This window comes from Lolium rigidum, chromosome 7 (genome assembly GCF_022539505.1).
Source record: "Lolium rigidum isolate FL_2022 chromosome 7, APGP_CSIRO_Lrig_0.1, whole genome shotgun sequence".
In the NCBI taxonomy this organism is placed as follows: Eukaryota; Viridiplantae; Streptophyta; class Magnoliopsida; order Poales; family Poaceae; genus Lolium; species Lolium rigidum.
In genome coordinates this window covers 179,057,498-179,072,399 of record NC_061514.1, presented here as the reverse complement: position 1 = coordinate 179,072,399, position 14,902 = coordinate 179,057,498, and positions in this window count along the sequence as shown.

Sequence of the window (14,902 nt, the reverse complement as noted above, 5' to 3'; positions counted from 1 at the left end):
TGAACGGACTGCATGACGAGATGCAGACTGTGCTAGTCAACATCCCCTTTGCCGACCTTGAAGCCTTGGTGGACTCCGCCATCCAGATGGAAGGGAAGCTCAACCAAGAAAACGAGAACCGCAAACGCCGCATGATGCACCAGAGTGGGCCCAGCAATGCCCCGAAGTATCGCCCCAGCTCAAGCGGAGGTTTCGCCCCAAGAAACAACAAGCCCCAGATGCAGACTTCACGTCCGGGTTATCAGAACCGGAGTGGAGGAAACCCCAGGCCAGGAGGCCACAACAACTACAACAACAACCACAACAGCAACAACAACAACTTCAACCGCGCCCCGGCAAGAGCCCCCAACAACAACACCAACACTGCTCCAAGGACTGGGAGCAACGCTGTCCCCGTCGCCCCCAAGGACAAGTCCACGATCACTTGCTATGAGTGTGGAGTGGTGGGACACTACTCCAACGAGTGCCCCAAGAGGTTAGCCAAGAATGCCGCCAACACCGCTGCACCTGCTCAGCAGCAACGCCGCGTCTCCACCGGCAGAAAGTTCGCCCCCAACAACCCCAATAACCGCAACGGCCGTCTCTTCCACATGAACGCCGAAGAAGCCCAGGAAGCACCAGATGTTGTATTGGGTATGTTCTCTGTTAACTCCGTACCTGCAAGAGTGTTGTTTGATTCTGGAGCATCGCATTCATTTGTCACTGAAGACTTTGCATGCACAAGTAAAATCCAACCCATCAGTTTGAAGCATGTTATGATAGTTCAAATACCTGGGTCAACCACCAAAGCTAGAAAATTTTGCAAAGATGTGCCTATCAGAATCCATGAAGTAGATTTTTATGCCAATCTGATTGTTCTGGGAACCAAAGGTTTGGAAGTCGTGCTAGGAATGGACTGGATGTCAAAACACCATGGATTGATTGACTGTGCTAAGAAATCCATCACCATGACTAGTAGCACTGGTATCCTAGTAGAGCATGTATCTGAAGGTTGCCCAGAAAGTTTACCTGCAACCAAAGTGTAGCCAAGCCAACTCTGGATCAGATCAGAGTCGTTTGTCGATACCCTGATGTGTTTCCGGATGATCTACCCGGTATGCCCCCTGATCGGGATATCGAGTTCATCATCGAGTTAATCCCCGGAACTGGACCTATAGCCCAGAGAGCCTATAGTATGAACCCAACAGAGCTAGTGGAGCTGAAGAAGCAACTTGATGATATGTTAGCCAAAGGTTTGATTCAACCTAGTGCATCACCCTGGAGATCACCTATTTTGTTTGTGGACAAGAAGGATGGTGCCACTCGTTTATGTATGGATTATCGTAAGCTTAACGATATCACCATCTAAAGCAAATACCCCTTACCCAAGATAGAAGACCTGTTTGACTAGTTGACCGGTGCCAAAGTGTTCTCTAAGATTGATCTTAGGAATGGTTATCATCAGCTGAAGATCCATGCGACGGATATCCCCAAAACTGCCTTTACCACCAGATATTGGTTGTATGAGTACAACGTCATGTCCTTTGGATGAACCAATGCCCCTGCTTATTTCATGAACCACATGAATAAGATCTTCATGAACTTTTTGGATAAGTTTGTCGTTGTCTTCATCGACCACATTCTTATCTACTCCAAATCCGAAGAAGAACATGAGCAACATTTGGAGATTGTCCTAGAAACCCTTAGATAGCACAAGTTGTATACCAAGTTCAGCAAATGCGAGTTTTGGTTGAAGGAAGTAGCATTCCTGGGAAATATCTTGTCTGCAGGAGGAATTGCCGTAGATCCCGCCAAGATCAAGACCGTTACAGAACGGCAAGCCCCAACCACCCAGACCGAGGTCCGCGCTTTTCTTGGATTAGCCGGATATTACCGCAGATTTGTCGAAGGCTTTTCAAGCATAGCTAGACCAATGACCCAACTGTTGAAGAAGGACAAGAAGTTTGAATGGACTGAAAAATGTGAAGAAAGTTTCCAGCAACTTAAGAGTAGACTGACCTCAACCCCAATTATGATCATGCCGGACATCACCAAGCCCTTTGACGTCTATTGCGACGCTTCCAAGATTGGTCTTGGATGTGTGCTTATGCAAGAAGGCAAAGTGATATCATATCTGTCAAGACAGCTGAAGCAACATGAGCAGAATTACCCAACCCATGACTTCGAGCTTGCAGTCGTAGTCTTAGCCTTGAAAGTTTGGCGTCATTACCTCATGGGTAATCGATGCGAGATCTACTCCGACCGCAAGAGCCTGAAATATATCTTCACCCAGAAAGAGCTGAATATGAGGCAGCGCAGATGGATAGAATTGATCAAGGATTACGACATGGAAATTCACTACCACCCCGGCAAGGCCAATGTGGTAGCAGATGCCCTGAGTCGACTGCCGTGTCAGTTGAACTCCATGATCGCAATCGAGCAACCCAGCCTGTTTCATGAGTTTGAACAGTTTAGACTTGAACTAGTTAGTGAAGGATTCCTAGCCAGCATAGAGCTTCAACCCACCTTGATTAGCCAGATCAAAGAAGCCCAGAAGGGAAACGCTAGCATCGACGGAATCAAGAGTCAAATAGCTGCAGGGAAGGCACCGGGATTCACCGAAGATGAAGCAGGAGTTCTTTGGTACAAAGGACGCCTATGTGTGGCAGCAGATTCTGAACTGAAGCAAGTCATCCTGAAAGAAGCCCATGAAACCCTTTACTCAATTCATCCTGGAGGTACCAAGATGTATCAAGACCTGAAGGAACAATTCTGGTGGCATGGAATGAAGAGAGAAATTGGAAGCTACATCGCCAAGTGTGATATCTGTCAGCGAGTCAAGGCGGAACATCAGCGACTCGCATGACTGCTGCAACCACTGCAGATTCCAGAATGGAAGTGGGACTCGGTAGGAATGGACTTTATCACTAGTTTGCCCAATCCAGCAAAGGAAATGATTCAATATGGGTAGTTGTTGATAGATTGACCAAGGTCGCCCATTTCATCCCTGTCAAGACCACATACCAAGGCCGAAAGTTAGCTGAGTTATACATCTCCAGAATAGTCGCCCTACACGGAACCCCGAAGTCAATTGTGTCAGATAGAGGATCCCAATTCACCTCAAGATTCTGGCAGAAAGTGCATGAAGGACTAGGAACCCGGCTGAATTTCAGCACCGCATACCACCCGCAGACCGATGGACAGACGGAAAGAGTCAACCAGATACTGGAGGACATGTTGAGAGCATGTGTACTGGAATATGGATCCAAGTGGGAAGACTGCCTGCCTTACGCAGAATTCTCTTACAACAACAGCTACCAAGCCAGTTTACAAATGGCCCCCTTTGAAGCCTTGTACGGAAGGAAGTGCCGTACCCCTCTGAATTGGTCGGAAGTCGGAGAGAGCCAAGTCTTTGGACCAGATGTTCTTCGTGAAGCCGAAGAGAAGGTACACAAGATCCGCGAATACCTCAAGACTGCTCAGTCAAGACAGAAGAGCTACGCCGACAAGAGACGCCGAGAGATGACCTTCGAGATCGGAGATTTTGTCTATCTCAAAGTATCCCCCCTGAAAGGAATGCAGAGATTCCAGCTGAAAGGAAAGCTTTCACCCCGATATGTCGGACCCTTCAAAGTTCTGAGTTGCCGAGGCGAAGTATCTTATCAACTGAAGCTACCAGAAGAAATGTCGGCTGTGCACGACGTGTTTAACATCTCACTACTCCGGAAGTGCCTAGAAGTACCCGAGAAGACCGAAGTGTTCAAGAACATCGATCACCGATCGGTGGATATCAACAAGGACTTGACGTATCACGAAGTGCCAATTCGCATACTGGAAGAAGCTTTCAGAACCACCCGCACCAGGAGTATCAAGTTTCTGAAGATACAATGGAGCAACCATACCGAAGACGGAGCCACTTGGGAGCGAGAAGACTACATGAAGAAGGAGTACCCAGATCTCTTTAGTACCTAATTTTCTTTAAGATCTCGGGGCGAGATCTTTTGTAAGGGGGGAGGGTTTGTAACATCCCAAATTTCAATCAAATGAAGAAGATGAATTCCAATTACCCAAATTTTTGGAACCAACAAAAACTTTGAATTGCATATAGTGCTATGCATAGGACTTGTGCATTTTTGTGTGATATGCCATGATGATTGTTATTGTGCTTATGTACTAAACCCTAAAACCCTAATTGGATCAAAAAAATATCACAATTCAAATCAAAGAAAAAGAAAAGAAATAAAATAGGAAAAACCCTAAAACCCTCACATATGGCTTATGCCATTTTTGAAAATCTTTACCCTAGACCAATTTGACTTTCACCATTAGTTTTAATATGTTACTAAACACTTATTACCACTTTTGGAATCAAAGAAACCCAAATCAAATCAAATTCGAACTCAAATTGGGATCACATGCAATGATGGTCAATTCTGCCATTTGCAATCTGGTCACTACTTTGAGCCCCTGTATTTTGAGATTTTCAAACCAAAGAAATCTATTTCTTTGCACCTCATCCAAGTACACATCAAGGTGATCAACTTTGGTAAGGACCACCATATCAAATTCATCCTGGATCAAAAACTATGCTCATGCAAAGTTGAGACTTTTTAACAATTTCAACATTCTCCCACTTTGCAACTTTTGCATTTCTATTTATTTTTAAATTCCACCACCACCCTTGTGTGTTGTGGATCATCATAAGCAATTCCAATCCATTCCTCTCCCAATTTTCAAATTTCATTACATAGATCAAATTTGACAAAAACTTGAATTTTCAAATAGGATCAAATCCAAAACACTATTTCAAATAGTGTTTGGCCAACCCTACCTTCACCACTTGTGCTCTACCTTGTCCCCTGGTTCCCTCTCACTCACACCAGGGCATAGCAACCGTAGGAGAAGGGCACACATGGCTATGCATGTCCATGCCTGTCGGAGGGAAGACCCCGGGTAGGGCAATGGACGCGGAGCAGCCGGCTAGAGGTTGGCCGGCTCGCGGCAAAGGCTGGCTGAGGTGCAGCCGGCTGGAGCCGTGGCCGGCTGCTTCGGAAGCCGGCTGGCTCTAAGTCCTAGTCGGCCTGGCTACGGCCGTCTGCGCTGTGGCTAGGCCGGCTTCTACAAGCCATATCCGACTGGGATCTGTACCTCAGACCGACTCGAGGCTGGCGAGTCTTGCATGAGAAGGAACTGGGTAGGCGGTCCGGGTTCAAAGGTCCACGCTGACCTCATCTCCCGTAAAGCGCGGGGCACTGTAGAGCAATAGTGCCACGCGGCGGACATGCCATCATCGCCTACAATGATCCGTACCGGCTACAGGACATGATGGCGACAGGGACACCTCCTCGCCATGCCGCTGACTCCCTCTGGCGGACGGGACAAGCCACTACGCCTCAACAGATCCATGACGTCAACGCCTCGGGAAGGAGCGGAAGTCGGAGCCGGCCAAGCCAGCCACTAGACTATAGGGACTTCTTTGTAAAGTGTCAGCGCCTATATTAGCTGGGCTACCCCCTCGTGCGGGGGAGGATTGATCATTCTCACTTCATTATAGACTTAGCGCTACTCGAGGAGAGAGACCTTCGTCTACCTTAGCCTCCCCGAGCAGCCGGACACAGCTCTAGGAGCACCATTTTACTGTGTGATTACCATATACACTCATAGCAGGAGTAGAGGTGTTACCTCCATCGGAGGGCCTCGAACCCGGGTACGTCGACACGTGTCACTCGTGCCCATACCCGCTTCCGGATACCACCGTGAGACCATCTAGGAACCACCTTCGATTAGCCACCCTATGGCATATGCCGTGACGATACCACGACATTTGGCGCCCACCGTGGGGCCTTCAGCGTCCGCGGCCGGTGTCTTCATCCGGACGGGCCTCACCAACACCACCGGCGAGCGGGTCGCTTTAGGCTTGATCTGGAGATTCGGCTCCCTCGACTGCATCAGCGACAACGCTGGTTGCTTCGCCGATCGGCCGTTCCCTGCCGGCGGCAACATCATCAGCTTCGGCGGCTTCGACGTCTACGTCGCCACCGTCGCACCACCGCGCTATCCGCGCCAGATCCTGCGCTGCGCAAGCCCTCCTCCTAGAGCCGGCACCAGCCTCACCGCCGCCAGCCCCTGCATCATGCACGAGGTCATGGCAGCCGGCGACGAACAGCCCACCAAGTCCACGCGCATCTGCGGCCCCGACTTGGAGCGCAACGTCGGCGGGCACGCGTCCGCATCAAGCGCGAAGCCGCCACCACCACCATCCCGGCTGGAAGAAGTCCGGGCGAAGCTGAGCACTCCGCTCACAACCGGCGCCGGCGCCGACGCCGCCACCGTCGAGGCGGACCTGGAGGCGCACCGCGTGCTCCTCCTCAAGCAGACTGAGGAGCTGGCTGCTGCTAAGCGCCAGTGGGAGATCACCCAGCGCGAGTACAACCGCGCCCATGGCCTCACCCCAGGCGGCGACAACCCCAGCCGAGCCGGCCAAATCCGCCGCAGAGGCCGCGAACTAGGCGTCGAGATCGACCGCGACGGCGCGGACGCGCCGGCTCTGTCGATGGAGCTGCCCCTCTACAACACCCCTGATACGTCTCCGACGTATCGATAATTTCTTATGTTCTATGCCACATTATTGATGTTATCTACATGTTTTATGCACACTTTATGTCATATTCGTGCATTTTCTGGAACTAACCTATTAACAAGATGCCGAAGTGCCGATTCGTTGTTTTCGCTGTTTTTGGTTTCAGAAATCCTAGTAAGGAAATATTCTCGGAATTGGACGAAATCAAAGCCCAGGGGCCTATTTTCTCACGAAGCTTCCAGAAGTCCGAAGGAGAGACGAAGAGGGGCCACGGAGGGGCCACACCATAGGGCGGCGCGGCCCCCTTGGCCGCGCGGCCCCGTGGTGTGGGCCCCCGTGCCGCCTCTTGACCTGCCCTTCCGCCTATAAAAAGTCTCCGTGACGAAACCCCCAATACCGAGAGCCACGATACGGAAAACCTTATCGAGACGCCGCCGCCGCCGATCCCATCTCGGGGATCCAGGAGATCGCCTCCGGCACCCTGCCGGAGAGGGGAATCATCTCCCGGAGGACTCTACACCGCGATGGTCGCCTCCGGAGTGATGAGTGAGTAGTTCACCCCTGGACTATGGGTCCATAGCAGTAGCTAGATGGTTGTCTTCTCCTCATTGTGCTTCATTGTTGGATCTTGTGAGCTGCCTAACATGATCAAGATCATCTATCCGTAATTCTATATGTTGTGTTTGTCGGGATCCGATGGATAGAGAATACCATGTCATGTTAATTATCAAGTTATTATACATGTGTTGTTTATGATCTTGCATGCTCTCCGTTTCTAGTAGAGGCTCTGGCCAAGTTTTTACTTTTAACTCCAAGAGGGAGTACTTATGCTCGATAGTGGGTTCATGCCCGCATTGACACTGGGACAGTGACGAAAGTTCTAAGGTTGTGTTGTGCTGTTGCCACTAGGGATAAAACATTGGCGCTATGTCCGAGGATGTAGTTGTTGATTACATTACGCACCATACTTAATGCAATTGTCCGTTGCTTTGCAACTTAATACCGGAGGGGGTTCGGATGATAACCTCGAAGGTGGACTTTTTAGGCGTAGATGCGGTTGGATGGCGGTCTATGTACTTTGTCGTAATGCCCAATTAAATCTCACTATACTTATCATGTCATGTATGTGCATTGTTATGCCCTCTCTATTTGTCAATTGCCCGACTGTAATTTGTTCACCCAACATGCTTTTATCTTATGGGAGAGACACCTCTAGTGAACTGTGGACCCCGGTCCATTCTTTAATACTCGAAATACAAATCTGCTGCAATACTTGTTTTTACTATTTTCTCTCGCAAACAATCATCTTCCACACAATACGGTTAATCCTTTGTTACAGCAAGCCGGTGAGATTGACAACCTCACTCGTTTCGTTGGGGCAAAGTACTTTGGTTGTGTTGTGCGGTTTCCACGTTGGCGCCGGAATCCCCGGTGTTGCGCCGCACTACATCCCGCCGCCATCAACCTTCAACGTGCTTCTTGGCTCCTCCCGGTTCGATAAACCTTGGTTTCTTTTCGAGGGAAAACTTGCCGCTCGTGCGCATCATACCTTCCTCTTGGGGTTGCCCAACGAACGTGTGAAATACACGCCATCAAGCTCTTTTTCTGGCGCCGTTGCCGGGGAGATCAAGACATGCTGCAAGGGGAGTCTCCACTTCTCAATCTCTTTACTTTGTTTTTGTCTTGCTTTATTTTATTTACTACTTTGTTTGCTGCACTTATATCAAAACACAAAAAAATTAGTTGCTAGCTTTACTTTATTTGCTATCTTGTTTGCTATATCGAAAACACAAAAAATTAGTTTACTTGCATTTACTTTACTTGATTCATCATGTTTCCTTTTGATTTTACCGCAAAGAACATACCGGTAGGACAAGGGTCTATAGTTGGGAGGAACGATATAGAAGAATTTTTCACCCATGTTAGTACTATTGAAAATTTTGAAGATAGACACTTGGTAGACCTTGCGCCTACTTATGAAATTGCTGCTGTGCATTTAGTTCGCCTGTTGGAAACTAAATTTGATAATCTTAATCCTATAATCCAACACATGTTTTTCACACTTGGCGATATGGAAGAAGGGGAAAAGAAAGATTTTGTATTAGAAACCCTTCTTAGAGAATTTGGTGGTCTAGCAAGAGAAGCTAGAAAGGTGTTTGCTAAATTTAATATGCTTGGTTCTCCTACTAATTTTGTTAGTCTCCTCGAAAAGATGGATATGGATAGAATAAGATACACTAATAATATTAATGATGGAGGGGAGATCAAAGCACCAATACCATGCAAGCTCCTAGCTATGAATGATGCACTAGAAAATAATTATGCTTGGCTTGTTCCTGAAAATTTGTTTGATGAGAGTAGCACGCCTAAGACTAATGAAAAGGGAGATGCTAAAACTTATGTATCTAATATAATATGCCTGGTTGAGAAGAGCCCACACCCCGCTGTAGAAGTACCACCCTTTGATAATACTTGAGATACACTTTCTGCGCCTAGCTGAAAGGCGTTAAAGAAAAGCGCTTATGGGAGACAACCCATGTTTTTACTCCAGTATTTTTGTTTTATATTTGTGTCTTGGAAGTTGTTTACTACTGTAGCAACCTCTCCTTATCTTAGTTTTATGTTTTGTTGTGCCAAGTAAAGTCTTTGATAGAAAAGTAAGTACTAGATTTGGATTACTGCGCAGTTCCAGATTTCTTTGCTCGTCACGAATCTGGGTCTATCTCCCTGTAGGTAGCTCCGAAAATTACGCCAATTTACGAGCATGATCCTCAGATATGTACGCAACTTTCATTCAATTTTAGCATTTTCGTTTGAGCAAGTCTGGTGGCCTAATAAAATCCATCTTTACGGACTGTTCTGTTTTGACAAATTCTGTCTTTTATTTCGCATTGCCTCTTTTGCTATGTTGGATGAATTTCTTTGATCCATTAATGTCCAGTAGCTTTATGCAATGTACAGAAGTGTTAAGAATGATTGTGTCACCTCTGAACATGTGAATTTTTATTATGCACTAACCCTCTAATGAGTTGTTTCGAGTTTGGTGTGGAGGAAGTTTTCAAGGGTCAAGAGAGGAGTATGATGCAATATGATTAAGGAGAGTGAAAGCTCTAAGCTTGGGGATGCCCCGGTGGTTCACCCCTGCATATATTAAGAAGACTCAAGCGTCTAAGCTTGGGGATGCCCAAGGCATCCCCTTCTTCATCGACAAATTATCAGGTTCCTCCCTCGAAACTATATTTTTATTCGGCCACATCTTATGTACTTTACTTGGAGCGTCGGTTTGTTTTTGTTTTTGTTTTGTTTGAATAAAATGGATCCTTGCATTCACTTTATGGGAGAGAGACACGCTCCGCTGTTGCATATGGACAAATATGTCCTTAGGTTCTACTCATAGTATTCATGGCGAAGTTCTTCTTCGTTAAATTGTTATATGGTTGGAATTGGAAAATGATACATGTAGTAACTCTAAAATGTCTTGGATAATTTGATACTTGGCAATTGTTGTGCTCATGTTTAAGCTCTTGCATCATATACTTTGCACCCATTAATGAAGAAACACTTAGAGCTTGCTAATTTGGTTTGCATATTTGGTTTCTCTAGAGTCTAGATAACATCTAGTATTGAGTTTTGAACAACAAGGAAGACGGTATGGAGTCTTATAATGTTTACCATATGTCTTTTATGTGAGTTTTGCTGTACCGTTCATCCTTGTGTTTGTTTCAAATAACCTTGCTAGCCTAAACCTTGTATCGAGAGGGAATACTTCTCATGCATCCAAAATCCTTGAGCCAACCACTATGCCATTTGTGTCCACCATACCTACCTACTACATGGTATTTATCCGCCATTCCAAAGTAAATTGCTTGAGTGCTACCTTTAAAATTCCATCATTCACCTTTGCAATATATAGCTCATGGGACAAATAGCTTAAAAACTATTGTAGTATTGAATATGTACTTATGCACTTTATCTCTTATTAAGTTGCTTGTTGAGCGATAACCATGTTTATGGGGACGCCATCAACTATTCTTTGTTGGATATCATGTGAGTTGCTATGCATGTCCGTCTTGTCTGAAGTAAGAGAGATCTACCACCTTTATGGTTGGAGCATGCATGTTGTTAGAGAAGAACTTTGGGCCGCTAACTAAAGCCATGATTCATGGTGGAAGTTTCAGTTTGGACATATATCCTCAATCTCATATGAGAATAATAATTGTTGCCACATGCTTATGCATTAAAGAGGAGTCCATTATCTGTCGTCCATGTTGTCCCGGTATGGATGTCTAAGTTGAGAATAATCAAAAGCGAGAAATCCAAAATGCGAGCTTTCTCCTTAGACCTTTGTACAGGCGGCATGGAGGTACCCCATTGTGACACTTGGTCCAAACATGTGCATTGCAAAGATCCGGTAGTCCAAGCTAATTAGGACAAGGTGCGGGCACTATTAGTATACTATGCATGAGACTTGCAACTTGTAAGATATAACTTTCATAACTCATATGCTTTATTACTACCGTTGACAAAATTGTTTCATGTTTTCAAAATAAAAGCTCTAGCACAAATATAGCAATCGATGCTTTCCTCTTTGAAGGACCATTCTCTTTACTTTTATGTTGAGTCAGTTCACCTATCTCTCTCCACCTCAAGAAGCAAACACTTGTGTGAACTGTGCATTGATTCTTACATACTTGCATATTGTACTTGTTATATTACTCTATGTTGACTATTATCCATGAGATATACATGTTACAAGTTGAAAGCAACCGCTGAAACTTAATCTTCCTTTGTGTTGCTTCAATACCTTTACTTTGATTTTTTGCTTTATGAGTTAACTCTTATGCAAGACTTATTAATACTTGTCTTGAAGTACTATTCATGAAAAGTCTTTGCTATATGATTCACCTGTTTACTCATGTCATTACCATTGTTTTGATCGCTGAATCCACTACATATGCTTACAAATAGTATGATCAAGGTTATGATGGCATATCACTTCAGAAATTATCTTTGTTATCGTTTTACCTGCTCGGGACGAGCAGAACTAAGCTTGGGAATGCTGATACGTCTCCGACGTATCGATAATTTCTTATGTTCTATGCCAGTTATTGATGTTATCTACATGTTTTATGCACACTTTATGTCATATTCGTGCATTTTCTTGAACTAACCTATTAACAAGATGCCGAAGTGCCAGTTGCTGTTTTCTGCTGTTTTTGGTTTCAGAAATCCTAGTAAGGAAATATTCTCGGAATTGGACGAAATCAAAGCCCAGGGGCCTATTTTCTCACGAAGCTTCCAGAAGTCCGAAGGGGGGGCCGCGCCGCCCTGTGGTGTGGGGCCCCCGTGCCGCCTCTTGACCTGCCCTTCCGCCTATAAAAAGTCTCCGTGACGAAACCCCCAGTACCGAGAGCCACGATACGGAAAACCTTACTGAGACGCCGCCGCCGCCGATCCCATCTCGGGGGACCCAGGAGATCGCCTCCGGCACCCTGCCGGAGAGGGGAATCATCTCCCGGAGGACTCTACACCGCGATGGTTGCCTCCGGAGTGATGAGTGAGTAGTTCACCCCTGGACTATGGGTCCATAGCAGTAGCTAGATGGTTGTCTTCTCCTCATTGTGCTTCATTGTTGGATCTTGTGAGCTGCCTAACATGATCAAGATCATCTATCTGTAATTCTATATGTTGTGTTTGTCGGGATCCAATGGATAGAGAATACCATGTCATGTTAATTATCAAGTTATTATACATGTGTTGTTTATGATCTTGCATGCTCTCCGTTTCTAGTAGAGGCTCTGGCCAAGTTTTTACTTTTAACTCCAAGAGGGAGTACTTATGCTCGATAGTGGGTTCATGCCTGCATTGACACCTGGGACGGTGACAGAAAGTTCTAAGGTTGTGTTGTGTCTGTTGCCACTAGGGATAAAACATTGGCGCTATGTCCGAGGATGTAGTTGTTGATTACATTACGCACCATACTTAATGCAATTGTACTGTTGCTTTGCAACTTAATACTGGAGGGGGTTCGGATGATAACTCTGAAGGTGGACTTTTTAGGCGTAGATGCGGTTGGATGGCGGTCTATGTACTTTGTCGTAATGCCCAATTAAATCTCACTATACTTATCATGTCATGTATGTGCATTGTTATGCCCTCTCTATTTGTCAATTGCCCGACTGTAATTTGTTCACCCAACATGCTTTTATCTTATGGGAGAGACACCTCTAGTGAACTGTGGACCCCGGTCCATTCTTTAATACTGAAATACAAATCTGCTGCAATACTTGTTTTTACTATTTTCTCTGCAAACAATCATCTTCCACACAATACGGTTAATCCTTTGTTACAGCAAGCCGGTGAGATTGACAACCTCACTGTTTCGTTGGGGCAAAGTACTTTGGTTGTGTTGTGCGGGTTCCACGTTGGCGCCGGAATCCACGGTGTTGCGCCGCACTACATCCCGCCGCCATCAACCTTCAACGTGCTTCTTGGCTCCTCCTGGTTCGATAAACCTTGGTTTCTTTCTGAGGGAAAACTTGCTGCTGTGCGCATCATACCTTCCTCTTTGGGTTGCCCAACGAACGTGTGAAATACACGCCATCAACCCCCGACAAGAACATGCTCGCAGCCGAAGCCGCCGCAGAAGAGCTGCACCGCCTTGAAGGCGAAGAGTTACGCCGCCAGACCGAGCGGGTGACTGAGTTGCTGAAGGTCGCCAACAGGCAGTCGAAAGACCCCAGGTACGCCCAGGATCCCAGAGCTTCTCACGCTCGTGGTGCCGCAGGCAACGCCAGGGACACGGCCGAATCCATCTCCCAAGCGCCAAGCCGGCGCAACGACTCCCGCGCTACACACGCGAGCTCAAGCCGGCCGAGCCGCCAGCCAGGCGGCGGCAGCAGCCACAGCCGGCCTCCACCAAGCCGGAACCAGGAGCAAGACTCCGAGCCTCGACGCCAGCACCGGCCGGCTCCAGAGCCGGCGGCGCTCGCCGGCCGGCACGCTCCCGGCTGGGCCCGCGCATTGAGCCGGCGGACGCCCGAGATCGCCTCGACCGGCTGGTCGAGTCCCGCATTGCGGAAGAAGAGGGGCCAGCCGGCCCAAAGTGCTTCGGGCCCCGCATCGCCAACGAGCCCATGATCGACGGCTTCCAGCTCCCGCGCGACACCCCCAAGTACGACGGCACTGCCAAGCCGGAGGACTGGCTGCTGGACTACTCCACCGCAGTCGGCATCGCCAGGGGCAACAAGCGTTGGGCGGTACGCTAGTCCCCCCTGATGCTGGTCGGCTCCGCCCGCACCTGGCTCAACAACCTGCCAGCCGGCAGCATCAACGGCTGGCTGGATTTCGAAGAAGCCTTCATCAGCAACTTCACCGGCACCTATCGCCGGCCGGGTCGCCCTCGGCAGCTTGAGATGTGCAAGCAGGGCCCGGACGAGACGGACCGCGCATACCTGACGCGCTGGTGCGAGATGCGCAACTCCTGCGAGGGTGTGCACGAGATCCAGGCCATCAGCTTCTTCATGGGAGGCTGTCGGCCCAACACCATGTTGTGGCATAAGCTACGCCGCAGCGACCCCAAGTCGATGGCCGCCTTGATGGCCATCGCCGACAAGTATGCGCTGGCCGAGGAAGCCGGCAAGGCGCCGGCTGAGATTTCACCGGCCCCAGCAAGGCGGGACAACAACAAGCCGGCCGAGCACAAGCCGGCCGAGGGCGGCTCGCATGGAAGCAGGCGGGACAACTACCGCGGCAAGCGCCACAGCGACCAGCCGGACCGCCGGTACGGTTCCGCCCATGTGGCAGCCGTGTCGGACCATGCGGCGGCTGGCGGCATCCGGCGCCAGAAGCAAGACCGGCAGTGGAAGCCGAAGTACACATTCGAGCAGATGCTTGACTCGCCGTGCAAGTACCACAGCGGCAAGAACCCCTCCAACCACACCACCCGCGACTGCCACTTCATGAAGCGGCTGACAAGCGGCGAACCCCTCCCGCCCCCACCCCCGCCTCCTCCGGCCGGCGGGCCGGGTGGCCAAGTCGGCGCGAGAACGCCAACCTCGAGCACCACGAGGCTAACCAAGTGCAACATGGCCGCTACTTGGCCGAGGATGCCACCTACATCATCTTCACCTCCGAGCCCGAGGACAAGACGAGCCAGCAGAGCCGTTCCCTCGAGGTCAACGCGGTCATACCGCCGGTCCCCCAGTACCTAAACTGGTCAGAGCAGGCCATCACATTTGATCGCCGCGATACACCGGCTGTCCTGCCAAAGCCGGGCAGCTACGCCATGGTCCTCGACCCCACCATTGGCACGACCCGGTGCAGCGTGCGCTTTTCGCGCGT